A 14,502-nucleotide genomic window follows, 5' to 3' on the forward strand; every position below is an offset into this window, starting at 1 on the left:
AAATTTACATTGGTGACACAGTGGTGTTTAACACCAGCTACGTCCATGCAAAATATAGCAACGTATCATTAAGTAAAAATGTTTGAAAAGGGGGACAGGTCTTTAAGCTTGATTACTTGCATTAACATGATGAATCTATAGAAACCAATACGGCACAAAATATTTCTGAAAACTTTAATATAACTTACATTTGAACGTGCACTGCTTTCCCTCTGCCATTTTCATTAATATCCCGTGCAGCGTGTGAACGCAGAGGATTGTGGGTAGTTAGGGCTCGTCTAGGATGCAGCGATGCATCCTTAAAAAATCTCGGAATTCTCAAAAACAAAGGACGCAAAAATGGCGCGGCTTTCGAGTGTCCTCAACAGGGACTCTCTAAATCGACGCCACTTCGCCCGGGGCGGGACTTTACGTCCTATGTCAATCGCTATGGGTGCGCGTAGCCGTTTGTCTCCGGGATCTGTGCACGAACTCCCTTGCACTACAGGATTACGAGCGTCATGTCGTTCGCAATGGAGGGTGGGGGACATTCCTACAGTCTGTGATGATAGTCTATATTTCTACAAATGACTTACTATTACTAGCGATTAACATGACAAAACAACACGAGCTAAGCTAACATTAGACTATAGCCATACCAGATAACGCCATAGCAGGTATGAAGTGACGAAGTGGGGAAGGATGCCATGGAGCTCGGCAGTGGGGTGCACAGTGTGTACTGTTCTCTGTTCTTCGAAAAAAAATCCCTAGCTAACCCTAACTATTTCTATTAAACTCTGAACCATTTTGCAACAGGCAACTGTGTGTTGGTGTGTCTTATTGCTTCCCACGTCTGTGTCTGCATCTTTCCCACTCCTGGCTAATAGTTTCAGCTTTTGTACTGTATATCAGAAATGATCACCCTGTACCACACTGCTGACTTGTTGATGTTTTGTGAGCACTCACGCATTTCTCTAGGTATCTTAAGTTTCCTACTGGAGTCATCAAAACTTTGGACTTTGTGTTATTGTAAGAAATATTGTGTTGCAAAAACACTGTGTCTTACCCTTACCCTAACCTAACCTTAACCCCAATAACATTTCTTCATCATAAACTACAAGTTACGCAAAATGGCATACAAACATCCAGTCTAATATGAAAGAAAAAAGCTAGCTTCATTAAGGAATCGAACCCCTTATCCCCGCGTTAATGAGTTGTTCTCTGACCACTAACCCATCAGGGGCCTCATGTACTAAGACTTGCGTGGATTTCATACTGAAACTTGGCGTACGCCAAAACCCAGAAACTGTCTTACGCACAAATAAATTCAGATGTATCAAAGTGTGCGAACGCATGGATCCAAGCACGTTTCTTTTGTACATCTCGATCAACGTGGAATTGAGCGCACATGCCGAGGTGCCAAACTCCTCCCTGTCCACGCCCTCATTTAAATATGCAATTTCATTTAAATAGGCCTCTGGACCTGAGATTCACCTCTTAATCCGATCACCTGGCACCATGAACAGAGGCAAAAAACGAAACTTCACGGAGTCTGAGCTCGAGATTTTGCTCCACGAGGTAGAAATGCGCAAGCATATGCTATTGGAACCCTGTCAACAGGGATAAATGCAAAACAAAAGAGAAGTGAGTGGGAGTGTGTTTGCGAGGCCGTCAATGCAGTGGGGTCTCAGCAGCGCACACACTCTGAAATTAAAAAAAAGTGGTCAGACCTCAAGGTGGAGGTGAAGCGGAGGGTTTCTGCCCACCGCCGAAGCGTGACCGCAACAGGTGGGGGGACGGGAGTGGGGGAACTCTCCCCCTTCGATTTGAGAGTGGCCGCTTTGATCGATGACACGGCTCTCACCGGAGTGGTGGGAGGGAAGGGGACGCCGATCATCCCCAAGGTAAATATGCTGAAGTCATAAATGATGTAATTATACTGGTCATACAATTGGCTGCTTGCAATACACAAGTCGTGCGTAAAGATGCCAGGATATTAAAGACTTTGACTCGTGTTTATTAACTTAATTTTTTTATTTTTGAATAGACAAGCAAGGAGAGGGCACGGATTGCTCCGTCGGCCCCGGCGTCTCCTCCGTCGGCCCCGGTGTCTCCAGCGCCCTTCATCCATTGCGCATGCTTTTATAGCCACCCATATAATTGCAAGGTGTGTTAATTGTTCATTAGTGTGTCTCTGATGTGCAAATCACTCTGAGTCATTGTTTTCACCTTTTTTCCCAGTTTCCCAGCGTCACCTCTAAGTGTCGCCAAAGGAACAATAGCTGTAGAAACGTGCGTACGACAGCTCTGGAGCTGGCGTGGGGACCGCACATTTTTACGGTCATTTCACGTTTTGTACATCTGAACGTGAGCGTGGAAAAGGACGTACGCCACGTTTTTGTGCGTACGCAACCTTAGTACATGAGGCCCCAGGTCTTTGTACATGTGATTCAAGAGTTAACCACTTGACAATCTTTAAACTTCGGTTGCCTAGAAATTGTAAAGACAGTGATGTGTGTACATTGTGCGCGTATCCGTCACTCGCGATGTGTGTGCAGTCCAAAATGAAAGAAAAAACCTTGCATCACTAGGGAATCGAACCCCCAAACATCAGTCTTTAAACGTTGGTCGTTGGAAACTGTAAACAAAGAGATCGACTTTTGTTTAACTGCTAACTAACAAACGGGTTTATGCGTTCACTGAACAAAGATTATGGAAATAAAATACCACTTTTCCATCAGAACCGTTATTACCAACCCATAGACACTAAGGGCGAATCTCATTCCTTTGCTACATGGAAAATCTCAGCCCTAGCCCTCGCTGTTGCGCGTTCACGCGCCGTGGAGCCATGTCCCAATACAGTTTTAAGGTAGCTTAAGGGGTAAGGGGGAGGGCTAACATCCCCTCAAAATTGCGATTTTTGATGGGCACCCTCAAAGCGCTTCAGTTGTGACTTGCTCCCACAATACCTTGCGAGAAAACGGAAAATCAAGAAATATCCTAGACAAGATGGAGGGCGAAAAGATGCGACAGGATTGGAAAAACCCAAATGTAAGTGTTTTCTCTGTAATTAACTAGTCATTATTTTATTAATTATACTCTGCAGCCCGGCCACGGGCTTTGAAGCCCGGCCATGGACTCTCGGAAGATCGCGAAAGTCCGCGGCCGACTTTCGCGGAAGATCGCGAGGCCGACTTTCGCGGGCCGCCCGACCCCGGTTCTCGGCCGGCAGCCCGGCCATCGACCGGGCTCTGCAGCCCGGCCGTCGACCGGGCTCTGCAGACCGGGCTGCATATCATGTCGTATGATATCCAGATCTTCCATGTTCTAGTGACTCCAGGTTAAAAATAAGATTTATACTAATATATTATATTATATTAGTAATATTCTATAAGTAATATTATATATACTAATATATTATATTATATTAGTAATATTCTATAAGTATTATTATATATACTAATATATTATATTATATTATATTAGTAATATTACATGGTTAATCAATGTATTTTTTGGCAGTACTATATTGTGTACATAGCTATTATATATTGTACATAACATATGGCCATATCAACCAGTTCTGGCATATAATTCCTAATTCCTTCTTATTCGTTTTCTTTCAGGACTTCGTTGAGTCCACTGCCACCAGCCCCCCCCCCCACCTCTCCCTCATGCTCCTCCACCCCAGGCACCTCTTCCACCACCCCAGACACCCCTTCCAAGAGGAGAGTGCCAGGGAGCAGGCGAGGCATGAGGAGAGCGAGGCAAAGTTGGCGGAATGGTTGAGAAGATCTGATTCTCCACCATTCTCTCAAAAGCTGAGAGAGAGAGTGTGTGTGTATTTTTAGGTGTGCGTGTGTGTGTATTTTTAGATGCGTGTGTGTGTATTTTTAGATGTGTGGTTCAGTGTTTCTTATTTAAATAAAGTGTTTCTTCTAAAGTGTTCTTGTTCATAACCGATTATTATCTAAGGGTGCACTCACACTAGGCCATCTGGCCGTGGCCGTGGCCTAACCATGCTCAAATCTGCCAGTGTGAGTGTGGCCATTCTGGCCAGGCCGGGCCAATTTGGCCACTTGGGAGAGGTGTGCTGCTACGGCACGGGCCGCTACGGTACAGATGCTAATGAGCCGACACGCACACACGCACGGCTATGCAACCTGAGCTGGATGACGTATAGTCAATGCGATGACCACGGACATAATAAAGGCGACGAGCCTTCTTTCCCATTAAACGGTAAACATCGCGTCAAGCAGTTCAACTGTTGGTGTGTTCTCTGTGTTGTCCATTGTTGTTAAAACTCTGACTGGCGGCAGACTTTATTATGGTCCATGCAGCGGACGCTTGGTGAGGACGTGTTACGACGTGATGACGTATGTACAAGAGCCTTCCGTGGCCAGGCCACAGCTGCGACAGCCAACGGCCACGGCCAGATGGCCTAGTGTGAGTGCAGGCCAGAGAACAATGGGGCCATTTGAGCACGGTTAGGTGTGAAAACGGCCAACGGCCACGGCCAGATGGCCTAGTGTGAGTGCACCCTAATACCACCTTTAACATGTAGCTAAGTGACATTCAAAATAAAGGTATATTACGAGGGACAAATAGTAGTAATTATTATTATTTTTTTTAATACTTCATTTAAACATGCCAATTACAAAATATAAATACCATTTCAGGTTAAACATCTTTACAATGGGTCTTGCTCGTTGCCCGAGACAATGGCAGCCAGTCTGTCTCTTGTAACATTACCAGGGGTCTGGTTATCTGCTAGGGGCAGTGGTGTATAAAGTACTCAAAAGCCATACTTAAGTAAAAGTACAGATACCTTACTGGAAAATTACTTAAGTAAAAGTAAAAGTCACCTTTTAGAATAGTACTTAAGTAAAAGTATTAAAGTATCTGATCTTTACTGTACTTAAGTATCAAAAGTACTTTTCTGATATTAAATGTACTTAAGTACTGAAAGTAAAAGTACAAGTAACCGTTATCGAAACTCCTCCCTATAACTGCCCTCGTCCAATCATGCCTTAGCACTAACTGGCTAGATAGATACCTCGCCAGAGATGGAATAAGAATAAATAATCTTTATAGGTTATTAGCTAGCTTGAAATATTATATACAAATATTACCCAGCGGTGAAAGAACCTTACTAGTTTAAAATGTTGTGCTGGTGGTATTTATTTTGAGGTCATGAAGTTTCTAATTTTTTGATTGAGACCTGTATGATTTTGCTTCGATTATTGTTGTTTCCCCTTCGTTGTTGATCTTTTTTAGAAAAAATCCTTCCACTGCATATTGCAGTCCATTTTGCCATGATCTGGATGCTGTCGCAGAGTTACTCCAAAAAAAAATCACTGACACTGACAGATATCGTAGCCCGACCTATTATCCCGCAAGCGCTGGTACACGTTACTTAATATTGATTTTGGTGTCATCCAGGATCGCGGATTTTCGGAAAACTTAAGTCCCTGCCCAAAAAGGGTATTTAAATTAGCTTTGTAGCAAAAATGGCACATATACAGCGTATTGAAGTGTATAAGATAGTGTTGTAATACTGCGTGTACAAACCAGCCTGATACAAATAGTAGAATTTTGATAGCCCTTGCCCTCGTCCTAGCCATGCATTTGTGTGTTGACAGTCGTAGGAGTTTTGATCGACGCAGCAACAGTAACACCCCGTGCCCACTACCTCCGTCAGTTGTCCGTTGCCCATTGACTTTGAATGGGGACGGACGCGCAATGCATTGTGGATCCGTCCGTTCAGTTGGAGCGTTCGCCACCGTCAGAAAGTTGAAAAATGTTCAACTTTTTCTTTCGGCAGCGACGGTTCCGTCATCCAATCAGATCGCGTATGCAAATTTAAGCACTGTGACGCGACTCGGGCTCTGACGATACTGGAAAGCGGGAAAGCGGGTCATCTTGCCTCGCAACAAGCAGGAAGAAGCGGGAAGAACCCGGCGAAGCGATTTGATTGGCTGACGGATGCCTCTGCAAAGACTACTCCCCCATCCGTCAGCCACGCCTCCCCACGTCCGTTGACTGACGGTGCAGTGGGCACGAGGCGTAACTAAGCAAGGGGGCTTTGCGAACGTGCGCTGGGACAGCTGATTCGCCAAACAGGCTCGCAGTCTGTGTTCTACCAGAGTCCCCGACGTTATTCTCATATCTCTCATGATTAATTTTTTTTTTTCTAAAGATGAGTTGATTTTGTAACGAAAGGTTTCAAGGGAAATGTAGCGAAGTAAAAGTATCCGTTTTCTTCGCAAAATGTAGCGAAGTAAAAGTAAAAGTACAGAGAAATATAAGTAGTAAAGTAAAGTACAAATATCCAAAAAAACTACTTAAGTACAGTAACGAAGTATTTCTACTTCGCTACTATACAACACTGGCTAGGGGGCACGGGGAGGCCATGATGATGTCACAGGGTAGGGTTGTCCCATTTGGTAGGGGATCGGTTAGGGGTAGCAATGAGGGGTAGCAATGAGGGGTAGCAATGAGGGGTAGCAATGAGGGTTAGGGTTGAGACAGTGAGCAAAGAAACGGGATTGGGCCTAAAAGCCAAAACCTTTCTCACATGCACACCCATCGCGAGTGACGGCTACGCGCACACATGCACACCCATAGCGAGTGACGTAGGACGTAAAGTCCCGCCCCGGGAGAAGTAGTGTCGATTTAGAGAGTCCCGTCCTCAACATTTGAACGGTGCTCGTCGGTGTTCTATGACGTAGCGTCCTTAAAGGGGCGGCCGTTGAGCATGCTTCCTTGACATTGGGAAACACCCCAGGTCTGGGTCTGCTTAAAGGGGACCTATTATGCTTTTTCGACTTTTATGACTTATAAACGTTGTTATAATGATTGATAGTCATGTTTGAACCATACTAAAGTGTCAAATAATGACGTACATGCATTTCGACGTATTCCCTGCTGACAGTCTGGGGTGGCTGTGCAGAGCGCTAAACACTCGGGACAACGATTGCGATTCACTTTTCCGGGCCCTCCACTTTTTTTACTTCACATTTCCGGGAGACATCTACGTAGACGTACTCCTGCCAAGCCCCCATATGCCTGGTCAAATCTGCCCGCGCGCTCCAAGGAAGGTAACCAATCACAACAGAATTGGGTTGGCAGGAGGGGGGCGAGGGGGCGGAGAAGGACGAAACGGAGCGTTGACAGAGAAGGCTGAAAGCGCCCAGATGAGAGGAAGAGTTTCCCGAAAATCTACATCGTTTTTTGTGTATGGTTAAACATGACTATCAATCATTATAACAACGTTTATAGGTCCTAAAAGTCGAAAAGCATAATACGTCCTCTTTAATATGAATGCGTTCCATGGAAACCAGACTTTTGAGAAGGATACGAGAGAAGCTATTCGGTCTGTTGTGGGATCGCTGCCGAAAAACGATCAATTAAAGGCCGGGGTGCATTTAGTTTTAGGTTGAATATTCAACGGATATTCAGTCCAGTTCCAGCCGCGACTTCACAGAGATTTGCCCGACAATAGCAGCAGGAGAACGGTTAGCGCACCTCGCAGAGCCTCACGGTGAATCGCTGGAAACTGATTTAGGGACCGTCAATAAATTACTTCACGTAAATATATCAATACAAAATACTTGCAGTTTTTTTCAATAGTTTATTTCATGTGACCCAGTGACTCCAAACCAGTATCTTATTGTATTATTAAACCCGAAGAATAAGAAACACCACTTGTTATGGTATTTTATTGCTTCCTCTATTTTATATGAATATTAATATGCAGGAACTATCATATTTCTTTCAATAGCTTCCATGTGACCCAGTGACTCCAAACCAGTATCCAATTGTAGAACTAAACCCTAAGAATAGGACACACCACTTTATGGTATTTTAGTGCTTCCTCTATTTTATATGAATATTAATATGCAGGAATTATCATATTTATTTCAATAGCTTCCATGCCATGTGACCCAGTGACTCCAAACCAGTATCCAATTGTAAAAGTAAACCCTAAGAATAGGACACACCACTTTGTATTGTATTTTAGTGCTTCCTCTATTTTATATGAATATTAATATGCAGGAATTATCATATTTCTATTGAAAGAAATATGATAATTCCTGCATATTAATATTCATATAAAATAGAGGAAGCACTAACATACCATGAACAGTGGTGTGTCCTATTCTTAGGGTTTAGTTCTACCTTGGATACTGGTTTGGAGTCACTTGGTCACATGGCATGGTAGCTATTGAAATAAATATGATAATTCCTGCTTATTAATATTCATATAAAATAAAGGAAGCACTAAAATACCATGAACAGTGGTGTGTCCTATTCTTAGGGTTTAGTTCTACAATTGGATACTGGTTTGGAGTCACTGGGTCACATGGCATGGAAGCTATTGAAAAAAATATGATAATTCCTGCATATTAATATTCATATGAAACAGAGGAAGCACTAAAATACCATAAAAAGTGGTGTGTCCTATTCTCAGGTTTGAGTTCTACATTGGATACTGGTTTGGTGTCACTGGGTCACATGGCATGGAAGCTATTGAAAGAAATATGTTTATTCCTGCATATTAATATTCATATGAAACAGAGGAAGCCACGGTCTCTTCGTTCCGCTCCCTTCAGGCAGGAGGTTGCGGTCACTAAAGACTCTAAAAACTAGACATTCGTACAGCTTCTTCCCCACGGCCATCCGACTCCTAAATGCACTGCCCCCCCCCCCCCCCCCCCTGACCTGTCTCCCCACTCAGTGATCCAGTGATCAAATGGTCTGTTGTACCCAATCACGTGAGCTCTCTGCACTTTGGCACTCTATATTTATTATATTATTTATTTACATTTGCAATGTCTTGTCCTGTCTTGTCTGTCCTGTTGTGAACTCCACTGTACCAAAACAAATTCCAAACGTGTTTACATGTCATGGCAATAAAGTCTTCTGAATCTGAATCTGAATCTGAACTAAAATACCATAAAAAGTGGTGTTTCCTTTTCTTAGGGTTTAGTTCTACAATTGGATACTGGTTTGGAGTCGCTGGGACACATGGCATGGAAGCTATTGAAAGAAATATGATAATTCCTGCATATTAATATTCATATAAAATAGAGGAAGCACTAAAATACCATAAAAAGTTGTGTGTCCTAGGGCTGCTCGATTATGGGAAAAATCATAATCACGATTATTTTGGTCAATATTGATATCACGATTATTCAAACGATTATTTTTGAGTTTGAAAACATGCATTTATTGACACAATCAATTATAACATAGAAACAAGTGTAAGTATCCAAAATAAAACCTTTTTCGTGTGTAAGTGTACTGTGTGCCAGAACATTCTGAATCTAACATTTGATTTTTATAAAACATTTCATGAATACAATGTATTCAGCCAAATGCACTGACGAATGACTCGACTGAAATAATACATTCCCTATTTAATGTCTAGAGAACAACGGTCCCAGCATTTCTCCATAGCAAAGTTAAAAGTCACAAAGCCATAACAAACACATGGCTAATAAAAATCATATTGTTGTTAAACAGAAATACATATACAAGATGTACTTGGCAGTTCTGCCTTAAAGAACTCTTAGTTAAAGTCTGCTATAGGAGCTTGTTATCGTTCATCAAACTAGCCGCGTTTACATGGCAGATCTATGCCGCATAGATTTCTATGCGGCATAGATCTGTTCCTAAAATGTGTTCCGAATGTACTGTATACATGGCAGTAACAAAAGTGTCCGTTATGTCTCTCGCGCACACCTGACACGTCTCTGGACCGGCGGCGACATAATGGATGTCTTATCACTATCGGGGATTTTAAATTTGATTTTAATGAAAGCACAGAAGGAGAGAGCTTTTCTCTGCCTGCTCCTTCAATTAAGAAGGAGGAGGACAGCGCAGCAACGTCAATTTCTCGTCAGAACTTTATATTTACCCTATGCTCCGCCGCAAACAAGAGGAATTGGATGCGAGTCCGCAGCCAAGACTGGTGGGAGAGAGTGGTCTTACGGGAATTTAGTGACCAGGAATCCTCGAAGGTCCTACTGCAGCTGCCATCTCTCTAAGTTAAGAAGTATTTTAACATTCAGCCTGCAAAAGTACTAGTAGAAGCCTACTAATTTACAGTTATCTCGGACGCGCGCGGACACCTCATTAATAAACACCCATGTCCCGTCGCTTAACAACCGGACACGCTTACCGGACTACTTTTACGGAGTGATAACAAAGACGTGAATCAGGCAATAAATCCACTTTCCTTGACAGCGGTAAAGTTCGGTGTGCTTAAAAGTACAGACGGAGCTCAGTGAACTACTGCGGCTGCTCTAAATTAAACCCCAATCTATGCGGAATAAGTGTATACATGGCGATTTAAAACGGACTACACCACCTATTTTATTCGGCATAGAATCTATGCCGAACAGATAATTGTATTCCGAATGAGGCGTATATCTGACCATTTTCTATGCCGCATAGAAATCTATGCGGCATAGATGTGTCCATGTAAACGCGGCTAGTACTGTAACGTTACTGAAACTTTAATATTCCACACGGTAGGTCGACTCCAACATGTCTGTCAACAGTCGATGCTGCTGATTGGCGGTTCACTGGCATGTCCCGCCTCCTGCCAACGGCATACTTCCTGATGCAGCACGCCTGTTAGATTGTACTCCCTCTTGCCGCGTTGAATGCTTTCGCATGCGCGTCTCTTTCATAAACTCTCTAGGCCTACTGTAAAACGGAAAATGTCAAATTAATCGTTTCAACTCGATTATACGAGTTTGGAGATCGTTTGACCCCAAAATCGATATCGCGATCGAAATTCGATTAATTGCACAGCCCTAGTGTGTCCTATTCTCAGAGTTGAGTTCTACAATTGAATACTGGTTTGGAGTCACTGGGTCACATGGCATGGAAGCTATTGAAAGAAATATGATAATTCCAGCATATTAATATTCATATAAAATAGAGGAAGCACTAAAATAACATAAAAAGTAGTGTCTCCTTTTCGTAGGGTTTATTTCTACAATTGGATACTGGTTTGGAGTCGCTGGGTCACATGGCATGGAAGCTATTGAAAGAAATATGATAATTCCTGCATATTACTATTCATATAAAATAGAGGAAGCACTAAAATACCATAACAAGTGGTGTGTCTTATTCTTAGGGTTTAATAATACAATTAGACACTGGTTTGGAGTCACTGGGTCACATGGCATGGAAGCTATTGAAAAAACTGCAAGTACTTTGTATTGATATATTTACGTGAAGTAATTTATTGACGGTCCCTAAATCAGTTTCCAGCGATTCACCGCGAGGCTCTGCGAGGTGTGGTAACCGTTCTCCTGCAGGTATTGCCGGGCAAATCTCCGTGAAGTCGCGGCTGGAACTGGACTGAATATCCGTCGAATATCCAACCTAAAACTAACTTCACCGCGGTCAATTAAAGCCGGAGCAAGAACAAGCTTTGCAGAGTTTTGTTGGTGACCATGAGGTTGTGGCGCTTCCCCCCACCGGGTTCGGGAAAAGTTTGATTTTCCAGCTGGCTCCGTTAGTGGTGAAGGAGCCGGTCCCGTCGCAAGACAATACGTCACGACCAAACGCTATGCGATTGGTTATGGCAGATCCAGAGTGGCACTGGGCAGATCCAATCATTTTAAAGGTCCCATGACATGCTATTTTATGCATTCTTTAATGTAAGTATTAGTGGGCAACTAACACAGTATTCAAAGACGTTCCCGAAATTCAGCCGTGGTGCAGAGTTACAGCCACTCCGAGCAAGTCGCACATTGAGCTTCCCACAAATGCGCTGTTTCGGTGGGCGTGTCAAGGAGGAGGGTGGGGGTGTGGCCCTGAGCAGCTTGCAGCCACGTGCGGTACCATGCGCTCTGTTAACAGTGGATGTATCGCAATGGCAGGCGCACACAGCCTTTAGCCGTGTTCTGTAAATATTCTAGAACACACGGGAGTCCTGGAGCTCTATATCTAAATATTATCATATAGCCTACACAGATATCTATATCATATATTATATATTATCACGGCCAAAAGCTGTGTGAGCCGATATTATGAATCTCAAACGACCGCGTTGGGTTCTCCGACGTTCCTGGTTCTTCAACGTCCACATCAATGTGAATACACACACTGAAACGCAAGTGTTTCTTGTCGGTTCTTTGACGTGTCTTGTATTTCCACAACGAGACTGTCGTGGGGGTTATCTGAGCCATGGTTGAGAAGGAATTGGGGGAAAGGAACTTTGGTTTGACTCGCTGAAGTACATGAACTTCGACATGCCGCCGGTTGCCGCGAGGCACCATCGCCCGGCAGCGGGCAGCCGGCAGCAGGCAGCGCGCGGTTCAGTCGACTTCAGGTTGATGTGAAAGTGGAAGAACCAGAGACGTTGCAGAACCCGACAAAGTCGTTTGTGATTCATAATATCGTCTGGAGGCGCACACAATATGTTATATGATATAGATATCTATGTATTATATGATATTATTTAGATATAGAGCTCCAGGACTGTAACGCAAGTGTTGTAGGCCTACACTTCCTTGTTATTTGGATAACCGTTCTGCTGTTGGCGTGATGGCGCATAACACGTCGGACTCTCGTCTCTGGTATTTCTACAACGAGACTCGTATTGTGGGTTATCTCAGCAAAGGTTGAGAATGAATTGGGGGGAAGGAACTTTGGCTTTGACTCCCTCAAGAACATGATCCACGACATGGAGGAGAAAGGGATTGTTGGCGGCGAATGTCTCCCGCTTGAGCCCCACTGAGGGACCACCGCCGGAGGCGGAGGTGCATAAGCGCTGATCCTTGTCGTGGTTCATGTTCTTGAGGGAGTCAAAGCCAAAGTTCCTTCCCCCCAATTCATTCTCAACCTTGGCTGAGATAACCCCCAATACGAGTCTCGTTGTAGAAATACCAGAGACGAGAGTCCGACGTGTTTGCGCCATCACACCAACAGCAGAACGGTTATCCAAATATCAAGGAAGTGTACAACACTTGCGTTACAGTCCTAGAGCTCTATATCTAAATAATATCATATAATACATAGATATCTATATCATATAACATATTGTGTGCGCCTCCAGACGATATTATGAATCACAAACGACTTTGTCGGGTTCTGCAACGTCTCTGGTTCTTCCACTTTCACATCAACCTGAAGTCGACTGAACCGCGCGCTGCCGGCTGCCCGCTGACGGGCGATGGTGCCTCGCGGCAACCGGCGGCATGTCGCAGTTCATGTACTTCAGCGAGTCAAACCAAAGTTCCTTTCCCCCAATTCCTTCTCAACCATGGCTCAGATAACCCCCACGACAGTCTCATTGTGGAAATACAAGACACGCCGACAAGAAACACTTGCGTTACACCGTGTGTATTCACACACACACACATGTGGCGCTCGCACGGTCGAGTCTCATTGGTGGGCCAACGTCTCTGGGCGGGACAGGCAGAGTAAGGGGAGGAGCTGAGATTCCTGATGACGTCATGCACACATGGACGCTGAAAGTGGGGGGGCTGGGGGGGCTGCAGCCCCCCCTGGTGGCGAGAGGCTGAATGTGAAATGCAAAAACCCCCGTGGAAATAAATAAATAAATAAATACATAAATATATCAGACTATTATTATACTATTGTCATTTTACTTGTGACTATAAATGTCACAAGCATGATTTGATTCACAAAAGGCGCACACCTGCTCGTATAGACGGAATGAAACCATCACTGAAGTGATGTTTTCAACCCCCCCCCCCCCCCCGTCATCGGAACGTTTCTCAGCCCCCCCAACTGTGAATTACTTCCAGCGTCCCTGCATGCACACAGACATTCCAAATCAGCGCGCTTGAGCCTCCGTTTTTTCAAAGGCGAGCAGAACAGCTAGTGCTAGTTTTACACCAAACGCAAGTTGTAGCCACTGGGGGACCATAGGCAGGCTAGGGGAACTCATATTTATGTTAGAAAACCTCACAAAGTGAGATTTTCATGTCATGGGACCTTTAAAACTTCTTCAGCCACCCCCCTCCAAGTGAGTGAACTTTTTATCAATTGAGCAGTTCCAGACCTTCTGTACAAATTAAATTATGTACGATGGTCTCGTAGGACCAGGCTAGTAGTAACCATCATGCGCCATTTAATTCTTCCAGAGAGACGTAAATGCATGGGTCTAAACATTCCTGACCCCCCACACACGTGACGCATGCATGCACACACACGCCGCTACACATTGAATACGGGACACTTGAGGAAATGGTTTCACGCTGTTTCATGCACTTTCCGTCGACCACAATCAAACCGGCTGTGTGACTGAACACTTCTGGCAAGAAACACTACAAACTAGGTGTGATTGACAAGGGGGCAGCCGTCGAACCAGAGTCGGCTCACTCGGCTGCATGGTGGATTATGAACGGTCAGGCGAAAAATGACAACCTAAATAACCACAGACATAAAATATATACAAATATACGGCCAGATTGGCTCACTGTTCATGTCCCCTTACAAACCGCGTCTTTGCAAGTTCGCCAAATCGTTACC

The 14,502-nt window shown here is 44.1% G+C and overlaps 1 protein-coding gene across 3 annotated transcripts in view; it reads right to left on the reverse strand.

Moving 5' to 3' along the window:
• The window catches only part of LOC130380854 (ras-related protein Rab-9A-like), a 32,624-nt gene that overhangs the window by 17,867 nt on the left and 255 nt on the right, over nt 1-14,502 (reverse strand). Inside the window, exon 1 of one of the 3 annotated variants that reach the window (XM_056588228.1) lies at nt 189-1,218. The exons of the other annotated variants lie outside the window; for them this stretch is intronic. The gene's annotated coding sequence lies outside the window, so the exon portion shown is untranslated. Of the gene's footprint in view, nt 1-188; nt 1,219-14,502 lie in introns of those variants that run through there. 3 annotated transcript variants of the gene reach the window in all.

The sequence above is a fragment of the Gadus chalcogrammus genome, chromosome 4, assembly GCF_026213295.1.
Source record: "Gadus chalcogrammus isolate NIFS_2021 chromosome 4, NIFS_Gcha_1.0, whole genome shotgun sequence".
Lineage (NCBI taxonomy): Eukaryota > Metazoa > Chordata > Actinopteri > Gadiformes > Gadidae > Gadus > Gadus chalcogrammus.